Source organism: Berghia stephanieae, chromosome 2 (genome assembly GCF_034508935.2).
Source record: "Berghia stephanieae isolate SIO BIC M18660-M18661 chromosome 2, UCSD_Bste_1.3, whole genome shotgun sequence".
Taxonomy (NCBI): Eukaryota; Metazoa; Mollusca; class Gastropoda; order Nudibranchia; family Aeolidiidae; genus Berghia; species Berghia stephanieae.
Genome location: NC_088361.1, coordinates 119,232,802 through 119,255,901, shown reverse-complemented (window position 1 = coordinate 119,255,901; position 23,100 = coordinate 119,232,802). Strand labels below are relative to the sequence as shown.

General features: G+C 35.9%; 1 protein-coding gene across 6 annotated transcripts in view; it reads right to left on the bottom strand.

Annotated features, from left to right (window-relative positions):
* LOC144966417 (equilibrative nucleoside transporter 1-like) overlaps positions 1–22,374 on the bottom strand; it is a 46,899-nt gene extending 24,525 nt beyond the window's left edge. For 2 of the 6 annotated variants that reach the window (XM_078902840.1, XM_078902845.1), the window contains exon 1: positions 22,229–22,374. The gene's annotated coding sequence lies outside the window, so the exon portion shown is untranslated. Of the gene's footprint in view, positions 1–1,758; positions 2,282–8,670; positions 8,721–22,228 lie in introns of those variants that run through there. The other 4 variants (XM_078902846.1, XM_078902842.1, XM_078902844.1 and 1 more) reach the window with 4 other exon arrangements.
* Positions 22,375–23,100: the final 726 nt, after the last annotated feature.

The following is a 23,100-nucleotide window of genomic DNA, read 5'->3' as shown; positions in this document are numbered from 1 at the left end:
AATTATCATTTTATACTTCTTTACACATCACTTTAATTACTATTTTATATTTCTTAAAACATCAATTGGCATCTCATATTTCTCAAAACATCACTTCATTATTATCTTATATCTCTTAACACATCACTTAATCAATATATTATATTTATTAAAACATCACTTAATTATTATTTCATATCTCTTAAAACATAACTTAAGTATTATTTTATATTTAATTTTTAAAATTTTATTAACACATCAGTTAATTATTAAAATATATTTCTTAAAATATCACTTAATTATTATTTTTTTTATATTTCTTAACACATCAGTTAATTATTGTATTATCATTATTCACTTTCCTGAGAGTTCACATAAATTCATTTGCATCTACGAAATAAAGGAACAAAGCAACAAAGCACAAAACAAGTAACCACAAGAACGGTCCGCAAAATAAGTTTTTTTTTTTGTTTTTTTTTGTTTTTTTTTTTTTTGTTCTTTATCTAAATTCAGTAATTGTTAACATTTTGTGTTAACAGATAAATAGGTAATTAAACCCTGATACGGTAGCTGTATTGCTATTCAACTGACTAGGTAATAAACATAAAGATAATGAGTGATATATGACGGTAATTCTCACTATTTTGTTGACCTATGACAGTGCTATAATAAAAGTGAAAAGAGGCGACAGCTGCTATACTGTAAAGGTAAATTGTAAATAATAACAATAAAGGTGAACATTATGATTCCGATTGTTGGAAAAAAGAAAAAAACAAACAAAAAAAAACCAACAAAAACATGAGGTGGGGGAATGGGCGGAGGGGAAAAGGGATAATTCTGTGGTTCAGTCGGTAGAGCATCATCATATTGACATCGAAACGTCGCATTGCAATAGGGTTTAACAGTCGAGATGTCACTTCCCTCGTAATGGCGCATAGGTAACTGGTTCTAAACTATCGGAACAATGGCGGACGTCCTTATGAAATACTTCTCCGACGAGCATAAAAGTGTATCCAGAGGAGAAAAACATTAAAATATGATCATGTTTTGACTTTTTTGTTCATTCTGATCACATGACATATATGAAAAAGTTCTAGTCAGCATGAAGAATAAAAAGTACCGATTTTCTTTGTTTAGAACCAAGCTGCTCGTTGCTGGACGGACGTGACATCAGACTATTGAATCCTATTATCTTTCTTTTCTTTCTGACTACTCTGACCTCCCCGGTTGTCCTCAACCATTTAACTACCGCACACTGGAAAGACACACACACACACACACACACACACACACACACACACGCATATATATAAAACTCGTCCTTCAAATATCGATCCATTTAAATGACCCTCATCTTGGCAAAAAAAAAAAAAATAAATAAAAAATATATTATCCTCACGAGTCCCCAGATTTGAAAGACTATCGAGAAAAAACCATAAAAGTATTACTCCTGTACTGACTGTCATTACATCGGAAAAGTGGATGGAGCAGGCACAATAAATGTTGATTGTAATTATGAGAAAAACCCGACATTTCAATCCAAAGGCGAATGCCATATCCATTACTATTAAGCAATCATCAAATGACATCATTACACTCAAATGAATCATCACAACTTTTCATCATAAATCCAGTGAATATTGTGACATGAAATAAAAGAGATGATAACATCAATGGTAGACAGCGTGCAATACATTATCCTTATTGGAATTCAGGTCGGGTCAACGCGGTTCGATTATAAGTGGAAACAAAATATATTTCGTATCCAAAATTACTTACATAATAATATAATATTATTTTCCCAACAGAGAAGACGTGACCACCACTCTAAATCTAAACCTTATCCAAAAAAATGCTCTTCAGCAGTACCTATCGACGCAGGATAGGAAGTGTCAGCCGGGATACACAAACGGACACAACAATGAATTTTGCCTATTACTATTACTATAATAAATGTCAATTCCCAGCACTCTAAGTGACACTCCAATCCCTACCGTCGTACTCTGTCCGATAAAGCGCGTATATTTAAAATTATGGCCAGAAAATTCGTCCTTCAAATAACGACCGATTACAATGGCCGGCATCTTGGCAAAAAAAAAAAACTGTGCAACCTGGAACGAACTTCGCCGAAGTCCCAGTTAGGTTCAAGAGTTTTTGCCAAGATGAGGGTCATTTTAATCAATCGATATTTGAAGGCCGAGTTTTCTGGCCAATTTTTATTTTTAAAACAAAGTACGACAGAATAGGAAAGCGGGCCACACAATAATACTGCCGTTATATTAAAGAACACAGTATGGGCTATTTAGTTAACACTGCATGTACTGTGTTTTTAAAAACAAAGGCAGAATACTTGACCACGAGTTCAAAGTGCCAAAACTTCTGCCTTACGTCGACAAAACGCTATTTATATAGATTGGACAGAAAATGTTTACTTCCTACTTATATATTACAGTGAATGACATAATCAGTCGGATGGCGAAAAGGTTTGAACTGAGATATTGCCAAGTTTACTTAGAAGGTCAATTATTATCCAAAATGAGTTCTTCTCCTAAATGATTAAATCAACCCCCTTTTTTTTTTTTTTTTACATCTTCGGGAAATATCAAAGCTTAATTTCACTTCTAAATATTTTTTACAGCTAGTCAAGTTGAAAAAGTATGAAATTTGAGAAAATTTGCTGGATACCTTTCCCATTCATCTGACCATAACTTCATAAAAAATCACCCGATTTACTTTCAAATAAAGATTAAAATGCTCTGGGGAACATACTCTTTCAGAAAATGAAAAAATAAATAAATTGCAAATCCAAAATTTCCACCTTCCGACTGATTATGTCATGCACTAACACATATCGTTCAATTAAAATGGTCTCCAACTTGCCTACATGTCTTAAAACCTAGACTTTTTTGAAGTGAAGTCTCAGGATTAGGATTTTAAAATTTATTTTTGGAAGTCTCCGGTTAAAGACATTCTGACAAGTTGGAAGGGGGTTGGATCATATTAATGGAGATTGATTGGGAGTGTTAAAATTGTCGGGTCAAAATGCAAAAATAAAATGTCAATTTGAGGTCCAGGGTTTTAGAATTAACACTGTTGACCACTTGGGGGTTATTTTAATTGATGGATATAAGGAGTATATGCGTTTTCTGGATGTAATGTGGTGTGTGTGTGTGGGGGGGGGGGGGGGGGGGGGGGGGAGAGAAAAGAAAAGAAAGGACGTATAAATATATATATATATATATATATATATATATATATATATATGTGAGAGAGAGAGAGAGATAGAGAGAGAGTGAGAGAAAGAAAGAGAGAGAAGAGAGAGAGAGAGAGAGAGAGAGAGAGAGAGAGAGAGATGGAGAAGAAATAGAAGAAGAGAGAGAGAAGAGAGAGAGAGAGAGAGAGAGAGAGAGAGAGAGAGAGAGAGAGAGAGAGAGAAAAGAGAGAGAGAGAAAGAAGAGAGAGAGAGGAGAGAGAGAGAGAGAGAGAGAGAGAGAGAGAGAGAGAGAGAGAGAGAGAGAGAGATATGTTCCGATGTGATAATTTCTAACAAGTAAGGGTTTATTTAAATCGATTGACATAATCGGATGTTAAGGTTTTCTGGTCAAAACGTAAAAAGATGTTTTGTCACTTTACACCATTTCATTATGGATCAACGACTTGGGTACGAAGTAGATTATATTCAAACCAATGCTCTCTAGATTGCCATGATTCAAACCAAACGAAAATTAGGTAAGCCACTTAACTCTCATTGAGACATACAATCTAGATATTCCCATTGCGTAACTCAGAAGATGTGTTATCTCAACCAATCAATCCGTCAATGACAGCGGACACGAAGCTGTCACGAATTTATGTACGATTTTAGTTTTTAAAAAGCGAACTTTTGAATACATGCGCCTTGCCTTGACTTGACCAATGGAACTAGTATAAGGCGGCCACCTATAGGAGTCCACAAAAGTGGCCGTCTTAAACAGTTGTTCGCTTTGTGCAAGATTTCTACGAGTTACATGTTTTTTTTCTTCAATTTTGAACGAAACTCATTCGAATCCCAACAAAAAATTAATCACATGCTTTTGATCCCACCAGTCTCTACCTCCCCTTCTATCTCATTCTCTTTAAAAGTTTCAACTCTTTGAATCATATCTACATAGATAGTCCTTCAGAGCCATAAGGACCATGGAGCAAGAGTTTATACCAGTTTCTATTGTGTTAAACAGAGACGCCAACTTAAAATTTGGCTCACAGGATTTTCAGACACCACTCGGAGGAATTTCAACGCCGAAACAGGAATTTCATCCTGACACAAGCAAAGGTCCCCACCAAGAGGAACACACTCAAATGTTTACAAATCGTACAGAATACAAAAATAATACAATGCATATCAGAGAGATGCTTTACAAGAGAAAAAATATCATCTCTCAAAACTCTAACTATATATCTGACTGCTTCCCTCCCAGCAAGTGTATCCGGCCAGGGCCAGGACAAAACCAAGTAATCTCATTCCAAGACAAAGACAGAAAGCATGTTGGAAAACAGATACAGGGGGATGGAAGACAGCAAATATTTCCCTGTCCACTAAAGGAGGTCAGGAACTCCACCCAGCAAGATGAGGGTCATTTAAATCGATCATTTGAAGGACGAGTTTTCTGGTCAAATTCTCCGATACGAGTCTTTCCAGAATATGGGGCAGTTAACTGGTTTAAAGCGCCTGAGACATTAGAAAATATAGCAATATTCGAGGTTCATCAATGCTTTCAACTTTAGGGGTCATAAGTAGACCTTCAGAGCCACAGGGTCCTTAAACCCGGGATTAAAGGGACAGTGGTAATTGGATTCAATAGTCTGATGTCACGTCGCCCGGCAACGGCGGCCATCGTGGTTCTAAACAAAGAAAATCGGTACTTTTTATTCTTCATGCTGGCTAGAACTTTTCATATGTCTTGTGATCAGAATGTGTAAAAGTCAAAACATGATCAGATTTATAATTTTTTTTCCCTCTGGATACGCTCGTCGGAGAAATATTTCATAAGGGTGGCCGCCATTGTTCCGTTAGTTTAGAGCCAGTTACTAAGTTACCATGCGTCATTACGAGGGAAGTGACGTTACGACTGTTGAAGCGTATTGTGGCTACACATTAAAATTTAAGTTCCAGCAGAGTTCCTCCCATAATAATATACATGTACCACCGTGAGACAGTAAGGTCACAATCATTTTCGCCATAAACATAATCTACGTCCCTTATTTTATCTTTTTTTTAAAACACTCCGGTTGAATATAATGCATAATTGCTGCCTAATTCAGTCCCTGAATTCGTGTCATAATGAATAATGATAATGACAAGGACAGAAACGTGTCATCTAGACGTTCCAATGAGTGGGGGTGATTAATTTGTGAGTTCAGTACACTCATAGAAACCATTAAGCTTTGAGAAATCTGCCGTACTCTGGAAAAATCCATATTTTAAAATTTGGCCAGAAATCTCGTCCTTCAAATATCGATCGATTTAAATGACTTTCATTTTGGCAACAACAGAACAAAAAAAAAAAAAAAAAATAAAAAAAACAAAAAAAAAAAACAAAACAAAAAAAACTCTCAAACCCGGAAGTCCCAGGTTTGAGTGTTTTTGCAAAGATGAGGGTCATTTAAATCGATCGATATTTGACGGCCAAATTTTAAAATATGTTTTTTTCCAGAGTACGGCAGAAATGTCATTTACGTCAACGTTATTTTATAATAGTAGTGACTGTGCTGGACACAAATAAGGGACATGATCGATCCTTTATTTTATAGCCGAATGCACACGTTAACCTCCATTTTTATTAAAACCAACTTCCTGTCATTTAGGCTCTGATTAATTGATTACTGCCCTTTGGTAATAACGCTAGTTTATCGTATAAATATTAAGAGAACAAACTACATACTCACTGGAGGTCCCGATAGCTCAGTTGGTAGAGCACTCGCTTCACATGCAAAGGGACCGTGATCGATCCCGGGTGCAGTCGAGACATTTTCTGATCCCAGCAGTAATTGGGTAGCTGGGTCTGTTAGATCTAGCGGAACGTACTTTGCGATAGACTAGTGCCCTATCCAAAGTATAACAATCAATTGCTATACTATTATCCGTTTCACGCGATAGAAACAGGGATAAACTCATGTTCCATGGGCCTATCGGTCCTGAAGGACAACTTTATAACTTTTTTTAACAGACCGGGATCGATACCTTTCCCATTTGCCCGTGAAGCGAGTGCTCTATCACTGAACTATCGGAATCCAACTCGGATCAGAAGCCCATAAGAAAAAGGTAGACAAGCAAGTAGACAAGTTTTTTTTTTTGGTTTTTTTTTTTTCAAGGAAAAGAAATGAACATGAATTGATCCAGCCACTAGAGTATTGTATTGCATCAATGGTTTACGCCAAATTTCACATCCACCGGGTGTTCACGTCCCAATGGATGACTTAATAACGGTGCTAAGAATGAAGTAAACCGTCTCTGCCGATGACAAGAAGACAACAACGGTTCAAGGACTGATAGCGAAGGTTATCTGAATGAAGAGACGTCTAATCAGACGTAGATAAGATGAGTAGGTGTAAGATAAAGGGAAAATATTCCAACTTTCTTCACAAATATTTTAAAATTATGCATTTATTCAGATTATAATTAACTCACTCAACCTTAGCACCGACTCTATCCGTAGTTAACCCAGGTTACTTTTATCCCATGTCTATTTATTACAACTTTTTGAGACAAATTATAGGTGTAGTTTCGAAGCTAATGTTTTTAATTTCTACATGTTAATGGTAGTTGAATAAGACTAGACCTCTATCTATGCACATGCTTATTTTGGATACATTTTTCCAGTTTTGAAAACTAGCAAAAATCTCTAGGATTGAGTGAGTTAAGGAAACATGTCATATCCGATAAGTTATCATTCATTTTGATTAAAAACACTTTAAACTTGACCTAATCACTATGAACCTAGGCGTACTCTTTTCAAATGAACCACAAACGAAAAAGAAACACCCAAGTATACGTGGAAAAATGAAAGAAAGAAAGAAAGATGAAACAAAAAGAAATGAAGAAAGAAAGAAAGAGAGAAAGAAGACAGAGAAAAAGAAAGAAAGAAAATAAAAACAAATGGCCATTACCAAGACAGCCAAAAGACTAATCTATGGTGAATTCTGATGAGCTACTGTAATTAGTGGAGTCTGTAAGGCACCGTGTAGGTACAATGGAATTGGTTCGATTTCGTCATACTTTGGTTATTTTAGTGACCTCCCTATCATCCACACCGCGGTTTTTTGTTAGCTGGGGCTTATCTAATATAATATTAGAACTAGTGGAAGGATCTCTTATATTGAGCTTAAAATTGAGCTTTATATAGGGCAATATCCACTTAATGTGCTCAAAGCGCTTTACAAGGGGTACCTGGTCAACAGCAACATTTAACATGTAGGACGGGACATGCCGCCTGTTAGGCGATATTACAATTTTTCGCTGTTAACGGCCAGGTACTCATTTTACACCTGAGTACGGTGAGAGAGTGTGAGTAAAGAATCTTTTCCAAGAACTAAACTATGCGCCGAGCGAGGCTCGAACCCAGGACCTTCCGATCCGAAAACGAGTGTCATAGCCACTTTTTAAAAAAATATTATTTTATTAGAACTGGTGGAAGGATCTCTTATATTATAAAGGATAGAAATTAAGTTCCGTTTCATGATACAGAAACCGTGCCCTGGTTGGGAAACATGGGCCTAGTCTTATTAACCAGTTAACTGCCGTAATCTAGAAAAACAACAACAAGAATAGCAAACCAAACATATATTTCAAAAGTGGCCAGAAAACTCGTCCTTCAAATATCGATGGATTTAAATGATCCTTGATCTTGGCAAACACTGTCAAACTGGGACTTTGCGATATCCCAGGTTTGAGAGTGTTTGCCAAGATGAGGGTCATTTAATTCGATCCACATTCGAAGGACGAGTATTCTGACCATTTTTTTAAAAATACGTGTCTTTCTAGAGTAGGGCAGTTAACTGGTTAATAGCAAGGTCCACCGTTTAAATCATATTCATATTCTAAACACGAGGACAAAGTGATTAATTAAGTTGTCAGCTTTAAAAAGGAAATATTTAAGCGTATGATGATCAGAATGGACAAAAATATAATATAAAATAAAATGTCCCTCAATGTTGAGGCAAAACGCAAGACAAAAGCTGATAGGAAAACAACAACAACAACAACAACAACAACAACAATCAAAAGAAACAAGAGTTATACAAAAAATGGCGAAACTAAACGCCTTTTTATTCCATTTTGACAAGAAAACGCTTACCTCTTATAATATATAAAATCATAAACGAGCCCCTAATTTAAAAAAAAAAAAAAGTTTTAAAACTGAGACATCTAGACTTCGAAACAAGTCTTGGTTTTACGGCTTTATAATTATAACATGTCGGGGGCATCGCAAATTACTACGTGCAGTGCACGTAGATAGGAGCCCAAACGATATTATTAACATAGGACTTATCAAATGAATCAATGTGGAGACCCATAACCCTACAGGATGACCGTTTCGGACACATCCCTGTTGACAGTTATAACATAACGTGCCACTCATATAATAGATAATAATCCGGTATCTTAAAATTAAGCATCCACGAATTCTGAACTCTTTAGGGGTAGGTACCTACTTCTTTCACAATCTTCACCAAAACAATTTTTGAAAATCCTCCTTGAGTACACAAAGACACGCATTTGTCAGTACAGGTAAGTTGTCTCATTCTCATGTGACGTTTCCATCGGCCGCCAGATACACGGCAAAGAACATACCAGAGATGGATTGCATAAAAACAGTTATATAAACAAGACACTAGCCTTCATCAAATAATGTAACGCTAGCATATAATATGACACATATACATACGCAAAGCATCACACAAACACACACACACACACACACACATACACAATAATAAAAACTCTGATGTATTTATGAGCATACGTTAGTATACAACTCGACTCAGAACGTGTTAAAGCGAGCCCTTCTCATTTTCGAAGGCACACATTGTTACCTTTTACCTTTGTAAATTAACAATCTTTTTATTAATAAGATACCTGTCCAACACACTATAGTTACTGCACGTATGTTACCAAAGAATCCACTTCTCTATCTTAATTTCGGCTTTCTTGAAGTCTTAAAAAAATCTCTGGATTATCGTGTGGTTCTCAGCTCAAGTAAATGGCTTGTGGAATGAGGGGACATGAGTTCAAAATTAGATAGCACTTTGGATAACGTTTTCATAAAATTCTAACCACGGACAAGAATAAATAGCAACTATCTTTGTGTCCTTTGATGTTAGGGTATCGCGCTTGCGACACTTTTTAGGTCATTTCGGCCCCATTAAAAATGAGAACGAAGGAGAGTTTAAAATATAAAAAGTTCACAAAAAAAGTAAGACAAAGGGGACTAGTTTAAACAGAGAGAACATGGATCAACGTGTCAAGCTCCACCCAAACATAAGCAAACAAAAACAAAATTTAAAAAAAAATAAATCCCGCTAAGATGGAAATATACACATGGTTACGATTTAAGTTGAAAAAAAAAGTAAATAAAGAAAGAATGATTTACAAGGGGAATATCATCTCATTAAAAAAAAAAAAGTAACAATGCATTTGACTTTCGCTTTCAGCCAAGGTTTTCATGGGTATGGCAAAAACCAAGGAATCCATTCCAGGGCAATAACAATAGGCAATGGGCAGAAGAAAATGAGAGAAAACACTATATAAAAACAAAAAACAAACTGCAAGAGTGACCTTTCCGGTTTATTTGAGAGTTCAAAAGATTCAATCCCACCCAATACCGCACCCTCTCTATATAAAGCAGGTAGTGTTACAAGAGTATGAACATCAAACACAAAAACAATCACAACAATAACAACGTTGGGTGATTCAATTGCTGTAAATAGCTGTAAATTATCACAAAAGAAATTATTGTTCATTATACAAGCTCCACAGAACATCGTCAAATGCAAAGGGCATTCCTATTGTAAAGAATGGTCGCCGTGTGAAGCCATTACCTTATTATCTCTAAATACTGTCCATTTTAACGACAACCTACCAAACAGCTGGCACTATGTCAACATAGGTTCAGAGCAAACATGTTCAGTTCAGGCAAGAAGGCGCGATGCCCCGCTTTCTCATAGTGTTTAAAATACACATTTATTTTTAAAACCCGCTTTGGTCACACCCATATTCGTCCCATCCATTTTTCTGAAGGAATATTTTCTTAATGTTAAAATAAAATTTCGATATATTCGATAATCATTGAAACCAAAAGTCATCGTTACCTTTTCTATGTGTCGCACTTTTTTAAAGACCGAAATTCTTTAACACAAAGAATGTACATTTCTTTTCTGTGTCCATGTATGAATAAACCTGACAACAATGTTTCGGGCAATATGCAAATGTTCTATCAAGTAATATTTCCACTCTGACTGACAGGAAAATCAAAGTTTGACACTGTGGCCACCAAGCGATTGAAGAATAGTGACCCTCAGAAGATAGAAATGTGTAGAACATGTCTTTAGAATACCACACACGAGGATGTGTTTAGGTGTGTTCAGGAGTTTACGGCGCTTGCGACGCTTTCGTGTCATCCCAGTACCAGTAAAAAGGATGATGATAAAGGAAAGTCGTAGGTATGAAGATAAAAGCACCAAAGAAAAAAGGAAGTCAAAGGGGACTGGGCCAAAAAGAGAACAGAATATTCCACGAGCAATACAACAATGTAGGTACACATTCATTAATGAAAAGTCCCATCCAGGCACAAGCAAAGGGTCCCGCTGTGAAGAATATACTCAAATGTTTCCACAGTATAATCTACAACAGACAGTAATCAAAACTAATAATTATAATAGAATATAACAGTAGCAGTGAGATGATTTACAAAGGAAAAAATACAGTCTCTCAACAAAAAAAAAACAAAAAAAAATAATAATAATAATAACTATACATTTGTGTCTCCCTCCCAGCTAAGGACCCCCACCACTTGAGGAGAGAGGAGAATAGACAAAGCAAGTCAATTGTTTTATAAGATAAATAAACTTGAGGCGGGCGGTCCGTGGGGGGGGGGGGGGGGGGGGGGGGAGATAGAGTGGAATAAACTGCTTTTTTCATCTATATTACTCCTACCCTTCCGCCCATAGGTCTTTTATGTAAGACATCCAAGCAGCGTTAGATAACATAATTAAAATATAACTAGTCGGAGACAGATGGGAATAGTAGTAGTAGTAGTAGTAGTAGTAGTAGTAGTAGTAGTAGTAGTAGTAGTAGTAGCAGTAATTAGTAATAATAGTAGTTGTTGTAGTCGCAGTGCTATGAGGAGGAGGAGGAGGAGGAGGAGGAGGAGGAGGAGGAGGAGGAGGAGGAGGAGGAGGAGGAGGAGGAGTAGTAGTAGTAGTAGTAGTAGTAGTAGTAGTAGTAGTAGTAGTAGTAGTAGTAGTAGTAGTAGTAGTAGTTTCGTTTTTTTCGTTTTTAAGGGTTTTACGGCGCTTGCAACACATTTAGGTTATATCAGCGCCAGTAAAAAGGAAGAAAATGGGATAGTAAAAAGTTTTAGAATTACAATTAAAGCATCCAAGAAAAAGTAAGACAAAGGGGAACTGGGAACAAATAGGGATCAGATGTAGATTCCAAGAGCATACCATCAATGTACTTAGTTTGAGATCGCCAATAAGTCTCATCAGGACACAAGCACGGCCCCCACTAAGAGGAATACACTCAAATGCTCACATTATAAATTATAACAAATATAATAATACCTAACAGAGAGATGATTTACAAGGAAAAAAATATCATCTCCCAAAACAATAACTATGCATTTGACTGTTTCCCTCTCAGCCAGGACCCCGATCAGGGCCAGGACAAAACCAAGTAATCGCATTCCAAGACAAAGACAGAATGCAAGTTGGAAAACAGATATAGGGGGATAGAAGACACAATATGTACCTCCCTGCCCACTATGGGAGGTAGGAACCCCACCCAGTAGTAGTAGTAGTAGTAGTAGTAGTAGTAGTAGTAGTAGTAGTAGTAGTAATAGTAGTAGTAGTAGTAGTAGTAGTAGTAGTAGTAGTAGTAGTAGTAGTAGTAGTAGTAGTAGTAGTAGTAGTAGTAGTAGTAATACAATCCCTCCGTCCTTGCCTCTCGATTCCGTCCAGGGGATTGGAAATGGAGAAGCAGACTTGTTAGTTATACCCTGATGAATTAAGATACTTTTTCTGCGAATATCGAATCCTCCCATTCTGACGTTCATTCACTTACTCTTTTTAAATAATAGACCTACTTGTTTAAAAAAACATAGTTCTATAATCTTTCCTTCATCAATGGTTTGATACCATTTCTCAATGAATATATAAACCACAACACTATGGGCCAATTGTGTTTGCTCACCAGCCCGCGACAGCAAGAAGACATCATAATAACTGCGTAAACAAAATACCAACTCAATGACACTTACTTGTAATTTACCTATACTATTATGAAGGCGATGCGTTATGAATGGATGAGGAATGTAGCAAATTTGCAGAATAAAGAGAGAAAGATAAACAAAAAAGAAAAAAGAAGAAAAAAAAGGAACAAACAAACGTAGAAGACTGGAAAAAAGAAGAAAAAAAAAGAAAGAAAACAGGCATTAACGTAATGATTACTTTAAAAAAGTATTGCGAAACTAAATATAATGATAATATTAGGATTCCGTTTAGTTAACTATTGTATTCTCATATATTACCAGCGCTCGTGATCCAAATAATTTTTTTTTTTTTAATAAAAAAAATAAGACCCCTGCAGTTAACGCATTACATCCTTCTCTCACTGTCAGTCAAAAACAGGCAAGCGCACTCACAATCACACATTATTCAGTATTGAAAACAGGTCATACTGAATGTATGAATTTTGTTTGGGTCCTCCGTGAATAAAAATGACATTGTTTGAATCAATAATACCCGACTCCGTGCGTGAGTCTTATGGCTGCGGAGGACTCCTTGACACTCAGCAACACATTGGGTAATCGACCCTGGTATTGATATCTATCTAGTTATCATCTATCATAAATGACATTGGGTAGGAGTAATGCTCTACAACGATTATTTACAACTATGATTTTTTTTTATATCAATCTGAAAAGTGGTAAAGTATGATAGGACGATACGATGAAGATATTTTTTAAAAAGCCATACAAAAACAAAATAAAAAAAAAAAAAAAAAAAAAGATTCTTCAGTGCATGTGTCACTGTAACGATTGTTCACATTTATTTTATTAAAGTTTTATTTTAGTTAGAACTGAGTTCATCTCACTCCAGTTATATATCTAATATTATTAGATCATCTTTCTTTTAATAGCATTCTCTTTGAATTAATTTCAAATTATTGAATACTTTTCATTCTGCCTTCTGTCACGTCGCCACTTACTATAAAAGTTGATTGATTTAATCTTCCTCACTCACTTCTCTCAATAACCTATGCCCTGACGGCCATACTATTCCACTCCTCATATTATCGATGTTTTCGAGATGTATATCTTACTCTTGGGATTTTGTCGAGCACTTCACTTGTTTTGAGTTCCGCCATCAAGACGTTGGAGCTTCCCTTGTCACCTTTGCCAGTTCAATCACGGTCAAGAATTTATCAAGTCGGAGGAATAACTGCAACTACTCTCAAACTGGAAGTGGAACCCCCCAAGTCAGCCCGCAATATCCAACATTATTATAATCTCATCAAGATCGCATAAGATACGTAATGTCATTATATTCCCATTTGTAACTGTGATCACCATTAATTTATCAGAAGATTCATTTAATTAAGTTTCATCTTTCTATTCATATCATCTTAAACAAATCGCCATTTGCTCTTTTAAAAAGTAACTAGTAAACTCTGGGGGCCTTATTCTTCAGATCTTTATTTTATGCATGTTGTCGAGTTACCTCTTAAGCACTCATTTAGATCATGACATATTATGGTAAGGGTTTTTTTTTTTGGTTATTTTTTTTTTTAATGCAGGTTTTAGGTGGAAGAAAGAGATTTGGCCAAAAAGTTGATTATTACATCGGTTTATATCTCCATCCATATTTTGAAGTAATATTTTTTGGGCTGAAAATATACCACTTCTAAATGTAAGTCAAAATAACGGGCACTGTATCTTTAATCGTTTTCATTTAAAGTGTTTTTTAAAAATAAAATATAAAAAAAAGATGTAAATAATTATTGCTTCAAATTGCTGGAAACCAATGTAAAATCTTAAAAAGTTATAGCACGTCAAAATGAAATGTCGTTATCAAGATGTCGTGACAACCCTGACTTTTCGACTTAATGTCAATCCTACACTAAATGTCCCCTCAGGGTTCCTACAGCAATTCCATTTTGAAATTCAAGGAGTTTTCAAGGTGATTTGTTTTGTTTTTTAAATTCAAGGATAAAAACAATTAATTATCCCTTCTACGGTATACGCTAATTTCAAATTTGGCTCACCACTCGGAGGAATTTCCGCACACAAGAAAAGGGAATTGGAATGGTATTTGGCATTGGGTTTACATATTGTATAACTCTAAATAGATAACTGATTAGAACTATAATATAATATATAAACATAATGCCAAATACAATCCCAAAGTTTCCCTATTTCAAATGAAGTAAAGCTCCAAAACCTAAGTGATTACAGTACTGGTGGTAGTGATGATGATGTGGTGTTGGTGGAAGTTCTAGTAGCGGTAATGATGATGTGGTGCTTGTAGTAGTAGTGGTAGTTATGATGATCTGCTGGTGGTGGTTGTAGTAGTAGTGGTAAGGTTTATGATATGGTCGCGGTGGTTGTATTAGTGATGGAGGTTTGGTGGAAATGGTTGTAGTAGTAGTGGTAGTGATGATGATGTAGTGATGGTAGTTGTAGTAGTAGTGATAGTGATGATGATGAGGTGGGGTGGTGCTTGTAGTAGTAGTGGTAGTGATGATGTGGTGGTAGTTGTAGTAGTAGTAGAGGTGGTGATGACGTAGTGGTAGTGGTTGCAGTAATGGTAGTGATGATGATGTGGTAGTGGTGGTTGTGTAGTAGCAGTGGTAGTGATAATGATGTGGTGTTGGTGGGTGACCTCCAGTTAACGTTCTCTTCAACTTAGCTGAAAATATCAATGCATTTGATTTAACATAAATATCATACTCTGCCTTTGCTGCCATTTTGTCAACTATTTTTTTTCTCTCAAAATATGAAATGTTGATGTGGTGGTTGTAGTAGTGGTGGTAGGGATGGTGATGCGGTGGTGGCTGTAGTAGTGGTGGTAGGGTTAATGATGTCAAAGTAGTTATTTTAGTAGTGGTCGGTAGGGAAGGTGATGTGTTGGTGGTTGTAGTAGGGATGGTGATTTGTTGGTGTTTGGGATGGCGTTGAGGTGGTGGTTGCAGTAGTGGTGATTGTTGTAGTAGTCGTGGTGGTAGGGATGGTGATGTGGTGGTTGTAGTGGTGGTGATAAGGATGGTAATGTGGTGGTGGTTGTTGTAGTAGTAATGGTAGGGATGGTGATGTGGTGGTGGTTGTTGTAGTAGTGGTGGTAGGGATGATGGTGTTGTGGTTATAGTAGTGGAGGTAGTTTTTATGTTGTAAGGCGGTAGAGGTGGTGTTGTCGTGGTGATTGTTGTAGCAGTTGTAGTATGGATGGTGATGCTGTAGTTGTTGTAGTATTGGTGATAGTGATAGTGATATGGTGGTTGTTGTAGTAGTGGTGTTACGGATGGAGATGTGGTCATTGTTGTAGTAATCTTGACAGGTATGATGATGTGGTGGTGTTTGTTGTAGTAGAGGTGGTCGGGATGGTGATGTGGTGCTTGTAGTAGGGATGGTGATGAGTTGTTTGTTGTAGTAGTGGTGCTAGGGATGGTGATGTGGCGGTTGTAGTAGTGGTGATAGTAATGATGATGTGGTCGTAGTGGAGGTGGTAGTGACGATGATGATGAATTGGTGGTGGTTGTGGTTGTAGTGATGATGATGATGATGTGGTGGCGGTGGTGGTGGTTTTAGTGGTAGTAATGCTGATGTGGTGATGACTATAGTTGTAGCTGTGGAAGGATTGGTGATGTGGTGGTAGAGATCCTTATGATATGCTGGTGGTGATTATTGTATTGTAAGGAAGGTAATGAAAATAATGTGGCAGTGATTGTACAAGTGGTGGTTGTAATGATGATGATTTACGGCGGTGGTGGTGTTTGTAGTTGTAGTCATAGTGACAGTATCGATGAAAAATGGTGTGGTTGTGGGGGTAGTGATGATGATGATGATTTGAGGTTGATGGTGGTGAAAAAGATATGCTGGGGATGGTGATGGTAGTGACGATGCTGATGTGGTGGTGGTGTTGGTTGTGATAGAAGTGGTTGTATTGATGATGATGATGAGGTGGTGGTGGTTTTAGTAGTGGTGGTAATGACAATGAAGATGAAATGGTGGTGGTTTTGGTTGCAGCAAGCAACCTCAGGAAGGCACTTGAAGTATATCAAGACTCTTGATTTAAGCGCAAATAAATATCTGGAAATAGGCACTAACGGATAATGTAGAGAGATTTGAGGACAAAAAACATCTAAGAAATTGAAATTGTTCCCCATATTTTCTTGTAGGGAGAAAAACCAAGTATAAAATCTTGTGATGAAGTTACCTGATGTGGGGCAAATATCTGACAACAGTGACAGTAAAAAAAAGGACTCTTGTGAATTACTTATTTACTTAGGCACCCCTTGGGGCGCCCAACATGAGCCATAAGCTAAGATATAAATCTACGTTAACACTTCATAAAAATACAATTAATTGGCCAGGTAAACCGATTGTCAGTGTTTGTGTTGCCCAATTAGCAAACTGACTGCGAAATTACTACCCGACTTTACCCTAACTGTATCTATGTTAATTCTTTTTGGAAAAGATGTAAAATCCACCGTTAGGTGTGGTCGGTAGAGAGATGAACAACACCAAGGCCTATCATCAATTAAAATAGGGTTAGGATGAACAAATTATAGAAACAAAAGAAGATCAATAAAGTTAACAGGTCGGTAGGTAGTGAAATTTTTAATGGTTGGTGGACTATGAACCAATTTGCTGGTTAATAAGTTTCCTACTGGTTGAAAAAAAAAAAAGGTTGAATTGCACGTTTGACGTTTTCAGTTCAAAAGATAAAAAAATTACACATAATTGATGCCATTTGCTTTTTTAAAAATGATGTGGAAATTCAGACTGGAGTCTGAATAGTCTCCTGTGGCTATTCGGACTCAAACTCCAATGTCTGTGCATATACAGGGGAGAGGAGGCCACAATGTGGGCAGTAAGCAGAGGGTGGAACTGACAAAGAAATAGAAGGGAAATTCCACGGGTAACGGACTGACAAATCAGACCAAAAATGCATACATTTCGTGCTCTGAAATGCAATGTATTTATTGTATGGAGCTAATATTTCCCATGGACATGTATCATGTCCGCCCTTATCATATATCAAAAGGATAAAGATGAATCTTAATCAACTTGAATTTTTTTGACATTATAATGTTGGTAACGGACTGACATCAGAAAATCCATCTTTTTCAATTTTATATGTAGATGGATCAAACTTTCTGAAGTTAAACCTTCCAGTAACAAATAAGTTCTTTTATAGTAACCACGAGATGTTGTTCTACAACCCACTAGCAATATTTAAAAGATTGTCCAAAATTTGAATCTGCAGTCTTGAAAAAGTGTGGTAACGGACTGACAAATGGATGGTAACGGACGACACCTCTGAATTTATTACTCAGAATAATCGGTTACTACATAAAATCCAGAGCAAAGAAACAATTATGTAATTATGAGCAACACTGAATACCCAGTGTGATTGATCAAACCAATACTCTTCCTTATATGGATGTCAAGCTACATTGGGCATGATGAGTAACTCGATGGGTGACATCTGATTACCTCAATCCCAACTTTGCTTTTGAAAAAATTTAATAATAAAATAATGATTCGTGGAGTTGAAATCTATTCTGTCACAGCCAAATGGCAACTTTATTTCAACTATGAAATTAAATTATCAAAAAAAAAAAAAATGTAGATAAGAAAGGACTTTAAAACTGGGGAATGTTTAACATTCTTTTGGTACTTATTTTTGAAGCTTAATTTTTATTCTGTATTTCATCTCGATTCCTCAAGCTTAGGAATTGTCAATAGGCCATGACCGTCACTGCAAACTGGTCGATAGTATTGGCAGTCAACCTCTTCCTCATCTGCACTTGACCAGAAAGCCAGTTATATAAGATCTGAGAAAGATCTTCAAAAATAATCATTTGGACCATTTTATCCTTGATTGTTACAATTTACTTATGCAGATTGTGGGATTTCTCTTAGAAGTACATTCTGAGATTCTGAGGGAGCAAAATAAACTTAAGCCAATTTTGATTCCTGGATGAAATTCACTAACAATCGACACCCTCTTTTTCATTTTTTTTACACGAAACTTTTTTGAATTTTCGTCCTTTCTCTTTTTTCATCTCTCACAATTATGAAATATTTTTCCCTTGGTGCTCGCCAAGAGTACTTCTTGTCCAAATAGAAATTTTCGATCAAATTATTTTATTTCATCTTGAAACCCCATTTCCATGAATAAAATATTTCAAAACCCATTGGTTGATGGATGCCCTTAGCAACACAGGCATAGTTTAATTTTTTTTTTTTTTTTTTTGGGAGGATGGTAGACTCAAAGTTGAATTCAGTATTTTACTTTCCTGTGCTGAAATGTGAGGCAGATGTGGATTTAGGTGTGCTTGGTTTACTTTCTTTTGGAGTTGTAGATTGATCGGCTTTTCTCTTTTTTTTTTTTCCATTTTGCTTGTAAATCCCGTTATTTCTTTTAAGCGTCCTTTACAATCATTTCCACGTTTTCTTTGAGACTCCTGCTTTTGTTGCCTATCTTTTTCCTAAACAATGTAATGCCCATCAGTTTTCAGTCTTTCTTGATAATTCCTCTGCTTTTGAACCATGGATAGAGTAGGCATCTTGAACCTTGTGAATGAAGAAAATTGAGCGAAATTACATCATAAGCTATGAAAGTCAAATCGGAATAATCAAATCGTGTTGTCTTAAAAATTATACCGCAAAACTAAGAAAATAAAACTCATTTCTAACTTGTATCACATTACTTTGTAACAACTAAAATATTGACATTATACACAGCTAAACAGCTAGCTGACCCACTACATTTAAAGCCTCAGTGACTCAATAGTTTTCCACATTAATTTAATTGTTTGATTTCTTTTTTTTTTTTTTTCTCCCAGGGCTTCTTGCCCCTTTAACAGAGGACCACTACTGGCTCCATTGTCATAAGGATATTATAGAACAATAAACAGTGTTTTTTCCTCAATTCAAACATAGCAAAAATCTTCAAGTGATCAAAAGATTCACAAGCTTTAAAAGATTTAACTTACCTATTGAAAAATAGCAGGCTTGATGTTGAAGACCAGTGTTTGAAATTTTATGATCCAAATGTTTATAAAATGGCTGCTTGATCAGTTGAAACACATTGGAGTGGACATTACTCTTGGGACTTAAAAAACGACTTTTATATATTGTCTTTGAATTAAAATAGAATTAGTCAGTCTGTTACTGTCAGTCCGTTACCCTAAAAATGTCAGTCCGTTACCCAACAAAAGTACCTTAAATGATAAATTTCTTGAAAAATTATCTTACAGTGCTAAAGCCATTCATGTAAGAACAGAAAATCTGAAATAGTGAGTCTGTACAACAATCACATCTTTCGTAGATGAAAAAATACTGTTTTAATGGTAACGGACTGACATACAATTTCCCAAGGTCATTAAAACAACCGATGAGGACATTTCATTAAAATCGTAAATTTGAATGTTTATATAGGTTTCTGATACTTATAATTGTTTTAATATCAATAAACAACAACAAAGGTGGCTATAATTTTGTAGAAGTTGCAAGATTTATAATATTGAGAAAATATTCTTTTCGTTCTTCAAATAGGGGATGCCCTTACATAAAGCTACAATAAGCATCCTGTACCAAAAATATGCACGAAATATCCTTATATTCATAATCCTGAATGATTTTCCAACAAATTGGTACCAAATTTTAATATGTTCTTAAGAATTTGTAAAACACCCCTTCGGTTGACATTTTCGTGGAATTTCCCAGAAAAAGAATTCTGAAGAAATTTTGTTTTGCCTTTATCACACTGACTCAGCTCATACCCCTACTTTGGACTGTAGATGTATTTATTTTTGTTCTGATTCTATAAGGACATTGTGTTAAGTGGTGACTTTGACTGACTTTTGTTACTTTTGAAGAGTTTTAATTTAACTCTTTTCTTTTTAATTTCTGGACTTCCAATTGATCTATGATTTTGTCTTTTTTACCAATAAAAAGGGATTAGATTAGCTGTTGATAGTTACTAAAATCGTAATTTTGATTTACATTAATTTTATGTAATTATCAATAATTAAATTTTTTTTGAAAAAACAACAAAAAAAACAAAACTTTACTGCCATGGGAGACTATTCAGACTGGGTCGGAAAAATCTGTTGATTACACATGCACATTGAGATTTGAGTCCGAATAGCCCCTGGAGACTATTCAGAAACGAGTCCGAATAGCTGCAGTCTTTTTAAAAAGCTGGATTTGGTGTTGGGTACTATTTTATTTATTTTGATGTTGTGTTAAAAATCACTTGATATTAATTGATTTGGGACACAAATTAACCACTGGTATTTTTCAGATTATTTGGCTTTTTTCCTTTTGCATAAAATTTTTTCTGTCGTTTGCCTGTGTATAATAAAACGAAGCACCCTCCCGTCTCTGAAAATTAGCCGTTGTCCCCTCACTGAACACAACACTGTATTTTCTGTTCAAAATGGTGTGTTGTCAAATGGCTTGAAGTTGAATGAGTGTTAGTTTGAGAAGGAAAGAAGAGGAGGGATGATAGAAACATTTTGTGTGACTTAGAATTGAGATTTTAAACGTTTCAACTTTTCCTTCAAGTCTGAAACTTGACAAGATTGTGTTTTGTTTTTGTTACCCGAATCCAATCCATGAAAATTTCTCCATCCCCACCTCTCCAACTTGATCATATGTTCATATCTTGAAATCTAGCTTCTTATCTGTCAGATTACTTTAATGAGAATAGTTCCGTCCCCATTTATTGTATTATTTACAGTTAGTTAAATATATTTCATAAAGTTCCAGAATCTCTCTCTCTCTCTCCCATCACTCGACTCATATCTCAGTGTTCCTGCAAATAATGGAAGTTACCATCAATAAACTACCTCTACTAACAGCCACCACCACATCATCACTACTACTACTACCACAGCAACCTCCACATCGTTATCAAAACTATCGCAACCACCGCCACCTTTACATCATCATCATCATCCTCCTCGTCATCATCGCTACCACCGACAATACAACCAAAACCATCACATCATCATCATTACTACCACTACCACAGCTATAAAAGCTACAGCAACCGCCACCACCATTACATCATAACCATTCTCCTTTTATATATAGTCATCATCACTACCGCTAACAACTGTTACAATCGCAACCGCCTCATCAACACCACCATGACTACACAACAACAGACACATCATCAGCGTCAATGAAATGCAAAATAATAATAATAATAATAATAATAATAATAGATATCTAGATAGATAGAAATAAATAAATAACACAGTACTATCTATCTACTGCGAATAGAGGAAATCAGTATTCGCAGTACTATTGCGAATAGAGGAAATCACTATTCAATAAAAAAAGCCTGGCCTTTCCACACTGAAACACTGTCTGGCTTTAATTTTCCATTGTTATTGACAGACATGTCTGTCCATAACGACAGCCTTTAGCCTTTTTATTTTGAGCAATATGTTCATTTCAAATGACTTTTTTTTTATGAGCCGTGACCTTGTTTTCCAATACTCTAATATTAACTGCTGCTTGCTCTAACTCTTGTACATCAGTCGAAAAATAAGAAAAAGCCTATCCCCAGTCCGAGTTAACATTGGCACAGCTGCTATAGATATGTTGTACGATTCTTCACCTTCCTTCATCTTCGAGTAGAATAGGAGTAGGAGGAGCCAAAACAAATGGCTCAGACTACTCGAAAGTATTTAGAGAAAAAATAGGGCAGAGTTACTGCAGTCGAAGAGATGATTTTAATATATATTACTTACAACTTACGATGATCAACAAAGGTTGTCAAAATCCTATATTAAGTTAATAAGCACATGGGAGTGTGCACATTTGTTTGTATTCTGCTGCAGCAATCAGCAGTCTTCTTCAGTCCACAGCAACAATCAGGGTTGCCAGATTATTTTTCAACAAAATGCCAGGGGAAGACTCAAAAAAATGCCAAAACACTCAAAAAGATGCCAAAGTCTGTTGACTCCCACCCCCACAAAGAAAACTACTCACTTTTGATAGACAATTTACTATCATATCCTGGTGGCTTGCGTGTTTTCTTTTCTTTTTCTTTTTTTTTTTTTTGAGTTATACTAAATTTCCTGCTGGGGTAATTTTTTACCTACTGACTACTAAGTGAAGTGCTAAACCACTACACCACGGTTGGATTTTAAGAATGAAAAAGAAATACATTAACATGAAAGGTAAATACGTAAACAGTTAAATAATTATTGACAATTAAGAAAACTTACTGTTTCGTGTTTCTTATGATGTTTTTTGTTGAATCTGGTTCAAGTGCAGAGTCCAAAGAAGTTATAGAGAAAATTCCAAAAAAAAAATTAGAAACAATATCCATCACAGTTTTAATAGCAAAGTTTTCCGATGTGAAGAGATTTGTTTTTACGCGTTTAGAAATAATTAAGAAAAGGTGTCATTTGAAGTATACTATACAAGAAAAGAAAATGCCAAATGAAAATGCCAAATGCCAAATGATTTTTCTAATGCCAAACGGTTTTCAAAAATGCCAGATTTTTGGAATCTGGCATTTAAAATGCCAAACTGGCAACCCTGGTGTCGAGCGGAAGTGGAAGTCTCGATGATACCTCAAGTCATCGGCCACCAACACTCAAAACTTCCCGAACTC